Below are 14,842 nucleotides of genomic sequence, written 5' to 3'. Positions count from 1 at the left end.
AGTGAGTATGTGGGAAACTGGGAGTGAAATTTCTAGATCCTAATGGGTGGGTAGGAGATAGGGATCTGCGATCAGATGGCCTTCACTTAAACCGCAGTGGTACATATAAATTAGGAAATTTGTTTTGAAGGGTTATAGGGAGGTACATTCAGGGAAACAGGGTGCGCTAGGCAGCGGTGTTAAGGGAACAGGGAACTGGAAATCAACTAGGGATGACATAAAACTGTTAGTACTCAACTGTAGAAGTATTGTAAAGAAAGGAATAGAATTAAGTAATTTAATAGATATATACTTACCAGATATTGTAATAGGAGTGGAATCAAGGCTGAGAAATGATATAATGAATGCAGAAATTTTCTCACGGAACTGGAGGGTGTATCGTAGAGATAGGATAGGAAAGGTAGGAGGGGGAGTATTCATTCTCGTGAAAGAAGAATTTGTAAGCTACGAAAAAGTTAAAGATGACAAGCACGCAATTCTAGGGGTAAGGCTCATTTCTAAAGATAATAGGCAACTAGATGTCTTTGGAGTGTACAGACCGGGAACGGGTAGCGCAGATGCTGATTCAGAATTATTTGATAAGATAATCAGCTATGTGGGAAACGATAAGGAAAGGAACGTGATCGTAGCGGGTGATCTCAATTTACCAAATGTCAATTGGGAAGGTAATGCGAACGACAGGAAGCATGACCAACAAATGGCAAATAAGTTAATATGGGAAGGGCACCTGAATCAGAAAGTGATGGAACCAACTAGAGGGAAGAATATTCTGGATGTGGTGCTGATAAAACCAGATGAGCTCTATAGAGAAACCGAAGTAATAGATGGTATTAGTGATCACGAAGCTGTTTTTGTGGTGATTAAAAAAAATGTGAAAGAAAGGAAGAGATTAAAATTAGGACTGTTAGGCAGTACCATATGACTGATAAAACAGGCATGAGGGAGTTTTTAATAAGCAACTATGTTCGGTGGAAAACGGTAAATAAAAATGTAAACAGACTCTGGGATGGGTGTAAAGTAATTGTTGAGGAATGTGAAAATAGGTTTGTACCTTTAAAGGTGGTAAGGAATGGTAAAGATCCACTATATTATAACAGGGAAGTAAAGAGACTAAGAAGGAGGTGCAGGTTGGAAAGAAATAGAGTTACAAATGGCTGTGGAAGTAAGGAGAAATTGAAGGAACTTACTAGGAAATTGAATCTAGCAAAGAAGTCAGCTAAGGATAAGATGATGGCAAGCATAATTGGTGGCCACACTAATTTTAGTGAAAAATGGAAGAATATGTATAGGTACTTTAAGGCAGAAACAGGTTCCAAGAAGGATATTCCAGGAATAATTAATGAACAAGGGGAATGTGTATGCGAGGTTCTTCAAAAGGCAGAAGTATTCAGTCAGCGGTATGTAAAGATTATTGGTTACAAGGATAATGTCCAGATAGAGGAGGTGACTGATACTAAAGAAGCATTAAAATTTACCTATGACAGCAATGACATTTACAGTAAGATACAAAAGTTGAAAACTAGAAAAGCAGCTGGAATTGATAAGGTTTCGGGGGATATACTAAAGACAATGGGTTGGGATATAGTACCATATCTGAAGTACTTGTTTGATTTTTGTTACGTGAAGGAACTTTACCAAATGAATGGGGAGTTGCTATAGTAGGCCCTGTATATAAAGGAAAGGGTGATAGGCATAAAGCTGAAAATTACAGGCCAGTCAGTTTGACATACATTGTATGTAAGCTTTGGGAAAGCATTCTTTCTGATTATATAAGACATGTTTGCAAAATTAATAAATGGTTTGACAGAAGGCAGTTTGGGTTTAGGAAAGGTTATTCCACTGAAGCCCAACTTGTAGGATTCCAGCAAGATATAGCAGATATCTTGGATTCAGGAGGTCAATTGGACTGTATCGCGATTGACTTATCTAAGGCATTTGATAGGGTAGATCATGGGAGACTACTGGCAAAAATGAGTGCAATTGGACTTGACAAAAGAGTGACTGAATGGGTGGCTCTGTTTCTAGAAAATAGAACTCAGAGAATTAGAGTAGGTGAAGCTTTATCTGTCCCTGTAAAAATTAAGAGGGGAATTCCTCAAGGCAGTATTATTGGACCTTTATGTTTTCTTATATATATCAATGATATGTGTAAAGTAGTGGAATCAGAGATAAGGCTTTTCGCAGATGATGTTATTCTGTACAGAGTAATAAATAAGTTACAAGATTGTGAGCAACTGCAAAATGACCTCAATAATGTTGTGAGATGGACAGTAGGCAATGGTATGATGATGAACGGGGATAAAAGTCAGGTTGTGAGTTTCACAAATAGGAAAAGTCCTCTCAGTCTTAATTACTGCGTTGATGGGGTGAAAGTTCCCTTTGGGGATCATTGTAAATACCTAGGTATAAATATAAGGAAAGATCGTCATTGGGGTAATCACATAAATATGATTGTAAATAATGGTTACAGATCTCTGCACATGGTTATGAGAGTATTTAGGGGTTGTAGTAAGGATGTAAAGGAGAGAGCATATATGTCTCTGGTGAGACCTCAACTTGAGTATGGTTCCAGTGTATGGGACCCTTACCAGGATTACTTGATTCAGGAACTGGAAAAAAAAAATCCAAAGAAAAGCAGCTCGATTTGTTCTGGGCGATTTCCGACAAAAGAGTAGCGTTACAAAAATGTTGCGAAGTTTGGGCTGGGAAGACTTGGGAGAAAGGAGACGAGCTGCTCCACTAAGTGGTATGTTCAGAGCTGTCAGTGGAGAGATGGCGTGGGAGGACATCGGTAGACGAATAAGTTTGGATGGTGTCTTTAAAAGTAGGAAAGATCACAATATGAAGATAAAGTTGGAATTCAAGAGGACAAATTGGGGCAAATATTCGTTTATAGGAAGGGGAGTTATGGATTGGAATAACTTATCAAGGGAGATGTTCAATAAATTTCCAATTTCTTTGCAATCATTTAAGAAAAGGCTAGGAAAACAATAGATAGGGAATCTGCCACCTGGGCGACTGCCCTGAATGCAGATCAGTAGTGACTGATTGATTGATTGATCAATGGAATTCTTGGTATGAAAACCGATTTTCCTTTTTCTTTGCCGGTTAGAATTACTGCCTCAATGATATTGTTAAGGAGTTGTTTCAATAAGTATCTGCTTTATATTCAAGAATTACCGGAAATAATCACAGATGTATTCAAGCAGCAAATTGTTACGGTTCTTAGACCAGCATACTCCTGTGAGATGAATAAAAGATGGTACATCACAGCCTTCTAGAGAGCATTCTCACGCCGATTCTTCCAGTGTGTTCTCACTCATTTTATTAATTCAATGATGAAGTCAGCCACTTTCAAGCCCTACATCATCTCCACACCACCATAGCTACAGACACGCAACCACTATAGTGTACGATGGGAGAATCGTGGCTATTACTGCACACAAACACCAATGGTCTGCAGTGGTAGTTGTGGCTTCAAGGCGAAACACACACACATACGCGCGCGCGCGCGTCTATTTACATGTATAGTCAGCCACTTTCAACCCCCACTTCTCTCACACCACGACAGCTACAGGGACGCAACCCCTATAAGTACAGGACGGGAGTCTCAAGACTACTACCATACACAAACACCAGTGGTTTTCGATGTATAGTTGTGGCTGCAATGTGAAATATATGAAAACACACTTCTATTTTTATATATAATCGGTTACTTTCAACACCCAAATCTCCCACACCACCACAACTACCGACACGCAACTGCTATAGTGCACGATGGGAGTCTTGAGCTACTAACACACACAAACACCAGTGGTCTGCGGTGGGCATTTATGGCTCCAAGGTAAAATATACAAACACGCGCTTCTATTTTTATATATAGTAGTCCAATTTCAAATCCCAGATCTCCCACACCAGTACAGCTACCGACACGCAGTCACCATAGTGCACGATGGCAGACTCGAGGCTACTACCGCACATAAACACCAGTGGTTTGCGGTGTATAGTTGTGGCTGCAACGTGAAATGTATGATCACACACATCTATTTTTATACATAGTCGGCCACTTTCAACCCTCATATCTGCCACACCACCACAGCTACATACACACAACCACTACAGTGTACGATGGGAGACTCGAGACTACTACCACATACAAACACCACTGGTCTGCGATTGGAAGTTTCGGCTATATATACAGGATGAAGCGTAATTCGCGCACTCGGGCGTCGCAGCGCGACTCCTCACATGCCAGCAATAAAAAAATGTCTCTTACAAAATTTCGTCTTGCGAGTATATCCGGTAGAAAACGGACGTTAAAGAGTAGCAATCTGGCAACACTGTAACCATATGTAGGGTAACTAACGCTGTCAGCACGGCCCCGTCGTGCTGTACAGTTGGTGCAGTGGGTAGAGTTTTTGGTTGGCATACAGGAGGTCGATGGTTCGATCCTGGCTTGAGGCGCATTTTTTATTTGCTAATTTCCATCTGACATTACCTACTGTGATACAGTAAGACACCGTTTCTGAGGTCACATGTATCCTACATTTACAACATAATAATAATAATAATAATAATTATAATTATAATAATAATAATAATAATAATAATGTCCGGCTCTGTGGTGTAGTGGTTAGCGTGATTAGCTGCCACCCCCGGAGATCCGGGCTCGATTCCCGGCTCTGCCACGAAATTTGAAAAGTGGTACGAGGGCTGGAACGGGGTCCACTCAGCCTCGGGAGGTCAACTGAGTAGAGGTGGGTTCGTTTCCCACCTCAGCCATCCTGGAAGTGGTTTTCCGTGGTTTCCCACTTCTCCTCCAGGCGAATGCCGGGATGGTACCTAACTTAAGGCCACGGCCACTTCCTTCCCTCTTCCTTGCCTATCCCTTCCAATCTTCCCATCCCCCCGCAAGGCCCCTGTTCAGCATAGCAGGTGAGGCAGCCTGGGCGAGGTACTGGTCATACTCCCCAGTTGTATCCCCCGACCAAGAGTCTGAAGCTCCAGGACACTACCCTTGAGGCGGTAGAGGTGGGATCCCTCGCTGAGTCCGAGGGAAAAGACGAACCTGGAGGGTAAACAGATGATGATGATGATGACTAATCTATGGGACCATTGGAAGAGGGTACAAAGAAAACAGGTTTCACATCTAGTAGATGAAGTGGTGCGAATAAACTCACGCCCACGACGTGGAAAGGGCGCCTTTCAAAGCTGACCAATGAAAACGATTGTTCGTCCATTTCTAGGATCGTAGTATGTAAGTGCAAATGGTTTCTAGAGGACCCACTGCAATCGCTGTTGACGATTAAGATGCCGGATACCATACCACCTGGACTACATTTACGAAATAAAAAACATACGCCTCAACCCAAGATCGACCACTCGACCTCCTGCATGCTAACCCAAAACTCTATCCAGATTGCTAATCTTCAACCTCGTTTTTCTGCCGGATATACTCGCAAGATGAAATTTTGTAAGAGACATTTTTTTATTGCTGGCATGTGAGGAGTCGCGCTGCGACGCCCGAGTGCGCGAATTACGCTTCATCCTGTATACAGAGTTATTCACCTAACATGTTACACGGAAATAACTCTAAACCATTAAAGATATCAGCATTATGTTTTCATATTCGTAAATGGTACCCAGGGTCTTGTAAAATAACGTGCTACTTAGTCTCATGGGGTGATTAACAACCGAGATATTGATACTAACTCCATATTTTTAAATGGAACGGCACAAATTTATACAGTTGATTTAAAAGTTCATCTGCGTGCAAGTTCAAATATGTAAGTATTTTAAAAATCGGACAATCAGTTTTTGAGATATAAGTAAGAACAGCATGCGCTGTTTTTCATGCCGCATCAGACGGCGTGAAGTCGGGCAAGGACATATTAAGGAGCAAGCAGTTTCCTTGTGAGTTCAGCCACATAATGGATACCAGGCATGTAAGCACCTCGTACACATGTGATGGTTTTGTAAAGTATGTATGACAGACGAACACATGACAGGACAGAAAGGGTTGATGTGTGTAAAAGGAATAAAATAAGTATTTTGCCTTGAAAGGAACATAACGAAAGCTATAATTGTCACTGGTTTTAGTGTACAGTACATACTACTGTATGGGTTGAGAAATAAACATAACACAAAACACCGGACGACCTCCTTCTAGAAAAGCAAATGTTCAGAGCTGATCGTGCTGAGATGGCAGCAACGCTATTATTTACTTTTTTATTTTACACGCATTAATCTCCGCAGAGCTCCAGCACGACTGTACTGGCGTACATTCGGGAGAACGTAAGTTCGAGTCCTGCCTCGCCCAACCTGAAAGTGATTTTCATGGTGTCCCATGTTCAACACCAGGCAAATAGCGGATAGGTACCTTTGCGATAGACCACGGCCGACTTCCTTTCCAAATCCTTCCCATTCCCATCCGGGAGAAAAAACGCTAAACTGAGCGCAACCTATTACATGTCAAAACAAAACAATATAACTTTAATCTCCCTTCCCCGTTGTGTGTTCGCCAGTCATACAATAACGTTGCACACCCGGGGTATGTTGCGGTACATCACATTATGTTTACAGTACATGCCTGATATCCGTTCTGTGGTTGGAATCAAGGCCAGGAAGCAGCTTGCGCCTCAATATATCTTTGTCCGACTTCACGCCGTCTGATGCGGCAGCAAAACCTCACATGCTGTTCTTATTTATATCTCAAAACGTAATTGTCCGATTTTGAAAATACATATTTGAACTTGTACGCAGTTGACCTTTTAGGCCAGCTGTGTGAATTTGTGCTGTTCTATTTAAAAATATGGAATTAGTATCAATATCTCGGTTATTAATCACCCCATGAGACTAAGTAGCACGTTATTTTATAAGGCCCTGGGTACCATTTACGAATATGAAAACAGAATGTCGACATCTTTAACTGTTTAGAAGTTATTTCTGTGTAACATGTTACGTGAATAACCCTGTATATATATTGATATAGATTACTGACTGACAAAAATAAAATAATGTGGGCCTAATATATTACCCCAATAATAATTCAATGGATGTAATGCTTATTGTGCATGACAAAAGAATTCGTTTGCAATGCTGTAAGCGTGAAATTGTGGTTAATCCGTAATTTAATTTAATTCAGTAAATTAATTATTTTAAAATGTGACCGGTAGTTTGCGGTATGGGACTACACCATACGAATACGTTAATACATTAATTATTTTAAATGTGTTCAAGTTACCATCGGTGAGCAGTGCTGTGTTGTAGTGTTGCAGTACAATTTTCAATTGCGCGCCGATTCATTTGGTGGTTCATTTAGCAACCAAGGTGAGTGTGACGAGGCAATGGCCTTACTTCCGTTTTAGTCTGTTCTGGTCCGGAGAATAGTTTCAACAGGCCGTACTGTACAAAGCGCGCCAAACCCATCAGCTGATCTAAAGAGGCGGCCTAAGCGAATATTGCGAGTTGTACTTGTGAATATATAGGTCTACATAGTGGTTGAGAGCATTGTCCGATTCCTTGACAGAATGATCTGCGTTGAGGCATTCGGTTCAAAGGGTTTGATTTCCGGCCGTTTCGGGAATTTTAATCGCGTCTGATTAATTCTTCTGGCTCGGAGACTGGGTGTTCGTGTTTGTGTTTTTTTTTTTTTTTTTTTTTGCAAGTTGCTTTACGTCGCACCGACGTGTTTGTCTCAACACTCTCCTCTTCATATTCAGACAACACGCAATGTTAATTTTATCCCCCCACATAGGGTTGCCATCAGAAAGGACATCCGGCCGTAAAACAGGGCCAAATCTACATGCGAGGCGTGTTGGTAGCACTGTAAATTTTTTAAAAACTGAATTTGGAAAGTTAATAGGTAGCTGTGGTTTGTGCACCGCCTGCTCTCCAAGAACCAGTGCTTCATCTTTGTGTTAGGAAGGCTGTTGGTTGTTAGTGACCGGTGTTTAAGGAAGTGAGAACTTTTACGCTCGGGGAGGGGGGGCGGATATTGGTGTATCTTTGCGTGGATTGGGAGGTTTGATACTTTGGCTTGGTTTTTTTCAGGGGCCTTTCTGCTACTCAGTCCACCGAGGTAACCCTGAAGTGGGGTGAGTTGGTTGTTGAGGAGGTTGAGGAGGAGTAACAGTAGGGCGTTGTTCGCTTGGTTGCTTGGGGAGGGTGTGGGGACGGGAATGAGTGGTGGGGCTTGGCCTTGGTAGGGAGTGCTTTTGCGCCTTGGTCTTTGCGATGACTGCCCTTTTAAAGTATGGACATCCAGAGCACGAAGCCGCGTGACTGCCGTGACAGTTCGCTCACTTCGCTTGGTCCCGTGGCACCTTACATTCGATGTGGCGATGTGGGCCGCCGCACCTATTGCAGCGGGTAGAGTTCCGGCATCTTGCGGCATGGTGGTTCACTTTGAGGCAGTTATAGCATATGACGGTGAGGGATGGGTGAGGTGCGGGGTGTTTGGGTTTTGTTGGGGGTTGATTACTGCGGTGTTTTGGAGGAGTTGGTGGTTTGTTTTGTGGTGGATTATTCTTCTTTGGTTGCAGGGCTGGAGTAGTTTGTGTGGGAGTGGAGGTGGTGGTTTTGTTGGTTGCTTGGATTGATTTATGGATATGTGGTACGGGGGTAGTGGTGGTGGGGTGGGGTATGGTTTGTGATTGGGCGTCTTGATTTATGGCATAGGTTTGTAATGAGATGTCTGCTGTAGGTGGTGAGGTTTGGATGATGAAGTCGGTGGTTTTAGGGGTTGCCTGGGTTTCTTTTGATTTTCTTTTGGGTTTTGAAGGGAGGAAATTGATTTGCTGGAAGAAATCTGTAGTTGGAGGAATGGCTTGTATGGATATGCAGTTTTCTAGTGGATTGGTTTGGGACTGGGAGTCGATTGTGCGTGATGTGGCCTGTGTGAAAATATGGCTCCTTGCGGGGAATCGAACTCGGGACCCCAAATTCCGAAGTGCAAGACGTTGATTAGTTAGTCCAGGAGCCGGACAAACTAACTATTGGGTCGTTTTACGCGTCAACCTCTACGAGACAACGGCACATAGACATAGAGTATAAGGCAATTTGACATTTAAGCTCTTCCAAGAACGAAACGCAACCACGTGGCCTTAAATAATCGCTGCTCGGCTTGAAGGTCTGTAGATGCGTGGTCTGCGCGACAAAATCTATCGGCTGTTATTGCTGCCTTCCTAGACTGGGTCGCTGAATGAACCTCAAATTATCCCTTAAGTCCTGTAGGAAAATACCTGATCTCTCCAAGGACTGAACCCAGGGCTTCCAGGCAAGAGGAAGACTCGCTACCCTAGACAGCGAGGCTGGTTTATCTACTCTAATCCCGCACATTTATTTTGTCGACCCTCCTAAGTTCAGAGTCTCTTCATAGCTCAGGATTGCTCCTAAAATCGTATGTAATTATGTCGTAAATACCCTCATAACAATGAGACGAGTTCTGTAACCTTTATTTACGATCATTTTTATATGATTACCCCAATGAAGATATTTTGTCATATTTACACCTACAGTAGATACTTACAGTGATCCCCATAAAGAAGTTTCAGGCCGATGACCTAGACTTTAGGCCCCTTTAAACAACAAACGTCATCATCATCACCAAGGAAGTTTTACACCATCAACGCAGTAATTAAAACTGAGAGAAGTTTTCCTGTCATTGAAACCCACAACCTGACTCTTAACCTAATGTATCATCATACCATTGACTGCTGCCAATCTCACGACATTGTCGAGTTCCTTTTTGCAGTCGCTCACAATCTTGTAACTTACTAGATGATGTACCTGTGCTTCGCTACGGAATTCTACATTGTATACGGAATTCTAGTGTACACGTTGTGAGCAAGATTGTATTAACCCTAACAGTTACACCATACGACATTCTGAAGTGTCGTGCAAATGGACGCCATTTAGCGCGTTTTTTCTCGTTTGCCTATATCAAATTCAGACTTTTTATTGTAGTCACTTCTTACAACGAAAGTTTTTAAATTGTTCAATATCAAATGGTAATATAGATATGCTAGCTGAAACAATTCTTTTACTTTTTCAGTCGTACCATTTCCTTGTAAATTAAAATGATCGAATTCAATAAAACTTGCTATAACGCCTACCGAAACGTAACTTTAAATGACAGGCTTTGAGTTGCACGTCATCGAGAAGTGTGGTGTAACTAAAGCGATATTTATAGACGTGTTACTGTCAGGGTTAAATTGCATAGCTCTTAACGTTACCCTAGAAACGCGACGGGGAAGTCACCAAACATATTATCTCATATGAAGACTGAGTTGGGGAATTTTCACTGTAATGGTAGACCCGCTTGAATACCATCAGTCACAATCAGGTTGGGGAGTCTTCATTATAATGGTAGGCACTCACTCTCCACCTGCCTTTTTACCAGAAAGAGTGTCTCAGTGGTTTTCCCAACTGAAATGAACATACATTACAATGACGTCAGTAGGAATGGCGCGATTAAAAGCAATGCTTTCATATGAAATACTCGGCCAAATGAAACACCACACATTTTCTCACTTTTAACGAACAGGACTACACTGCCGATCTAACAGTCCGAAGTTCCAGAGCTGGAATGACCAAGCCGCAGACAGCCTTGAATTGTGAACACTCTTCGTCTTTCTTCGGCGGGGAGAGGGTCGAATAGTGGAGACTCCCATGGCAAAAACTATGCCCTTTTACTAATCTGTTTCACCCCATGAGTCGGAAAATATCAATTCACTACACTGGCGGCGAAAAATCTATCTGACTTGGAGGCAATTTTTCCTCCTCACTAATAATTTGGAATAAAATGAATGTAAAATTTAATAAAAGTGAAGATGAAGAAGCTTTTCTTAAGAAACGGCTCTTTTCAGGGTTGGATTTTTAGTTATTTTGTGAATTATGGTACTATAATTTGGAATAGGCTTAAATTGTTACTCTAAACCAGGCCATACCACTACTACTACTACTAAGTCAGCCTCTGCCTTAAGTACGCACACTGCTCATTCAAACAGCGCGTCAGAGTAGGGATTGAATAACTGGAATACTATGAAGAACCAGTGTGTTACGTACCAGCTGTATCAGAAAATGTATGAACCAGAGGAATGGCATACTAAAGAAGAAAGTTTTTTAATTCCCCGGCTATTTCGCGCCAATATTCAGTCAGCTATTATATTCGGTAAGCAGCAGTAATCCCATCTATCAGAGTTCAGAGACAGCATAGGAGACAAATAACATCACAACAAACAATGGTCAGTGTAATGTTATTGTTGATCAATGTTATGCGCTTTCGACATTGTAGGCCTTCATATTTAGTTTTCTTCCGACTCTGAAATACCACTCATCATGGTACGGTAAAACTGAATAAAACATAAATGATCGGAAATTGTATTCTCTACAACTTGTGTTATGTAGTACTTTTCGAAAGGACCAAAAACATAGGTATTTAAAAATTAAATTTTAGGTGCCTTCCCCTAAACTACAATCTCATCCAGGGTGAATAAAATTATTTATAGCTTGGACTGTAGTTTTTTATTCCTCGACTCTATATACCGATTTTCATTAAATTCTGTGGCTCGGCGTCGATATGGACTTAGCAACAAAAATACAAATTCATGAATATCTGTGTTATCATAGCCGGTACGGTAAAAATGTATAAGACATAAATGGTCGGAAATTTAATTCTATATAACTTTGGTTATGTTATATATATCGATATGACCACTAATAATATAAATATTTGAGAATTAAATTTTAGGCCTTCCCTAAACTACCATTTCATCTGCGTGAATAAAATGACTTATAGCCTAGATTATAGTGGCTCATTCTCCGACTTGTATACCAGTTTTCAATGAGATAGGACCACTAATGACGTAAATATTTTAGAATTAAATTTGAGGCCTTCCCCTAAACTACCATTTCACTCAGCGTAAAGAAAATTACTTATAGCCTAGATTTTAGCGACTTATTTTCCGACCTTGCATATCCATTTTTATTACGATAGGACCATTAATAACATAAATATTTGAAAATTAAATTTTAGGCCTACCCCTAAACTACCATTTCTATCAGCGTGAATAAAATTATTTGTGGCTTAGATTGTAGCGACTTAATCTCCGACTTTGCATACCGATTTTCATTAAATTCTCTTTAGCCATTTTCTAGTGATGCGTGTACATACATACAGACAGACAGACAAACAGACAAACACCGAACTCGATAGCTGCAGTCGCTTAAGTGCGGCCAGTATCCAGTATTCGGGAGATCGTGGGTTCGAACTCCACTGTCGGCAGCCCTGAAGATGGTTTTCCGTGGTTTCCCATTTTCACACCAGGCAAATGCTGGGGCTGTACCTTAATTAAGGCCACGCCGCTTCCTTCCCACTTCTAGCCCCTTCCTCCCTCATCGTCGCCATAAGATCTATCCGTGTCGGTGCGATGTAAAGCAAATAACAAAAAAAAAAAAACAAAAAAAAAACAGACAGATTGACAGAGAGAGACAGACAGACAATACGGAAAAGCAAAAAGTGCATTTCCTTGTTACTGTGGACATGACCGATACAGAAATACCATTCTTTTCAAATTCTGAGTAATGTACAGACAAAACTCTTATTTTATATATATATTTATTAGTCTAATATACAGTATAACATCATCCACAAAATAACCTTATCGCTGATTCCGGTTATTTTCCTATATAATTTATGTACGGTATACAATATAACATAAAGATTCAATACTACTGTCTTAAGGAACTCCCTTCTTAACGATTACAGGATCAGATAAATCTTCACCTACTCTAATTCCCTGATTTCTGCTTTCTAGATATATAGCCACTCATTCAGTCACTCTTTAGTCTAGTTCAAATACACACATTTTTGCCAGTACACTCCCATGATCTACTCTGTCAAATGTATTTAAGCTTGGTATCGACTGCGCGCGGCTGCCGCGCGTATCTGTTAGAGCGCGGCAAACTCTTTCGTTTGTTTTACGCGTAACACCGTGTTTGTGATGCCAGAGTCGAGCGCGGCAGCCTCGCGCGGCAGGTGATCGACACTGATTCCTCAGTTCTCGCGCGAACATTATGAGTACTGCACGTGCAGACGTATTGTAATGAAACAGATACGTACATCACACAAAGTATCCACAGTATCGTTGGGTGTATTTTTGTCAGCCATGAAGTCGAATTCCTTGAAAGCAAACCACTTGGAAATGTAAACAGTACCTGCATATGTAAATAAGCAAGACAGGATTAGTGCATTAGCATAAGTGCATATAACACGAGAGGTATACTTTAAGTCAGTTTAATAAATTTGAACGTACCAGAACCAGTTATGAGAGACTTCTTAATCCGAGACTTTTCTCTTCTGTATGACGCCAATAAAGTTGCCATTTTCTTCTTTAACTCTTGAACTGGTATTTTCATTTCCTCACCTATGCCCTTCCATGCATCCTCGCGCATACTTTTGTTGTGATAACTAGCACATTTAGGATTCCACAAGATCTCTTTACATTTATACAGCTGTATGAGAGCTATACGAAATTCATTCTTCATTTCGCCGCGATAGAACCACCCCAACACCCGTCTCAACTAAACGAACACAGCGCACAGAAATCCCTTTGCCGCGGGACAAAAGACCGCTCCGATTTGGCTCGACCCGCGCCAAGTTCGAGCGCGGCAGTGTTCGTCTTGCCGCGCGAGGCAACATGGTATCGACTTCACGAGGCAAAGCAACGAACATTGCCGGGCGCAGTCGATACCCGGCTTAAGATACTGTAGGCCAATCGCGATACAGTCCATTTGACCTCCTGAATCTAAAATACCTGCTACATCTTGCTGGAATCCTACAAGTTGAGCTTCAGTGGAATAACCTTTCCTAAACACGAACTGCCTTATATCGAACCAGTTATTAATTTCCCAAACATGTCTAATATAATCAGAAATAATGCTTTCCCTAAACTTACATGCAACACATGTCAAATTGACTGGCCTGTAATTTTCGGCTTTATGTTTATCACCCTTTCATTTACAAACGGGGGCTACTATTCATTTTGTATAGTTCCTTCTTGTCTTTAGTATATCCCTAGAAATCTTATCATCTCCAGCTGCTTTTTTAATTTTCACCTTTTGTGTTCTTATTGTAAATGTCTTTATCATAGCTGAATTTCAATACTTCCTTAGTATTAATCACTTCCTCAATCTGGACATTATGGTTGTAACCAACAATATATACATACTGCTGACTGAATACTTCTGCCGCACATGTACACTCCCCTTGTCCATAAATTAACCATGGAATGTCGTTCTTGGAAACTGTTTCTGCCTTGAAATACTTATACTCCCTTCCATTTTTCACAAAATTTTCTATGACTGGCAATAATGCTTGCCATCTTGTTATCTTCAGCTGATTTCTTCGCTAGATTCAATTTCCTAGTTTCTTCCAATTTCTGCTTACTTCCACAACCATTTCTAAATCTATTCCTTTCCAACCTGTACCTCTTTCTTAGTCTCTTTACATCTCTGTTAAACATAAGTGCATGCATACCTGTTTTCACATTCCAGAACAATTGCTTCGAACTCATCCCGCAGTCTGTGTACGTTTTCATTTGCCGTTTTTCACCGATTATAATTACATTTTTAAAACTCCCTTGTGCTTGCTTTGTCAGTGGTACTGCTTTATTGTCCTACATTTAAAACCTTCCTTTCTATCGCATTTATTTGTAACTACGACGAAAACAGCTTCGTGATCACTAATGCCATCTATTACTTCAGTTTCTCTCGTCTGCACCACATCCGGAATATTTTCTCTGTGGTAGATTCCACCACTTTCTGATTGAGCTTTCTTTCC

This window comes from Anabrus simplex, chromosome 8 (genome assembly GCF_040414725.1).
Source record: "Anabrus simplex isolate iqAnaSimp1 chromosome 8, ASM4041472v1, whole genome shotgun sequence".
NCBI lineage: Eukaryota > Metazoa > Arthropoda > Insecta > Orthoptera > Tettigoniidae > Anabrus > Anabrus simplex.
Note: the sequence above shows the minus strand (reverse complement) of the source record.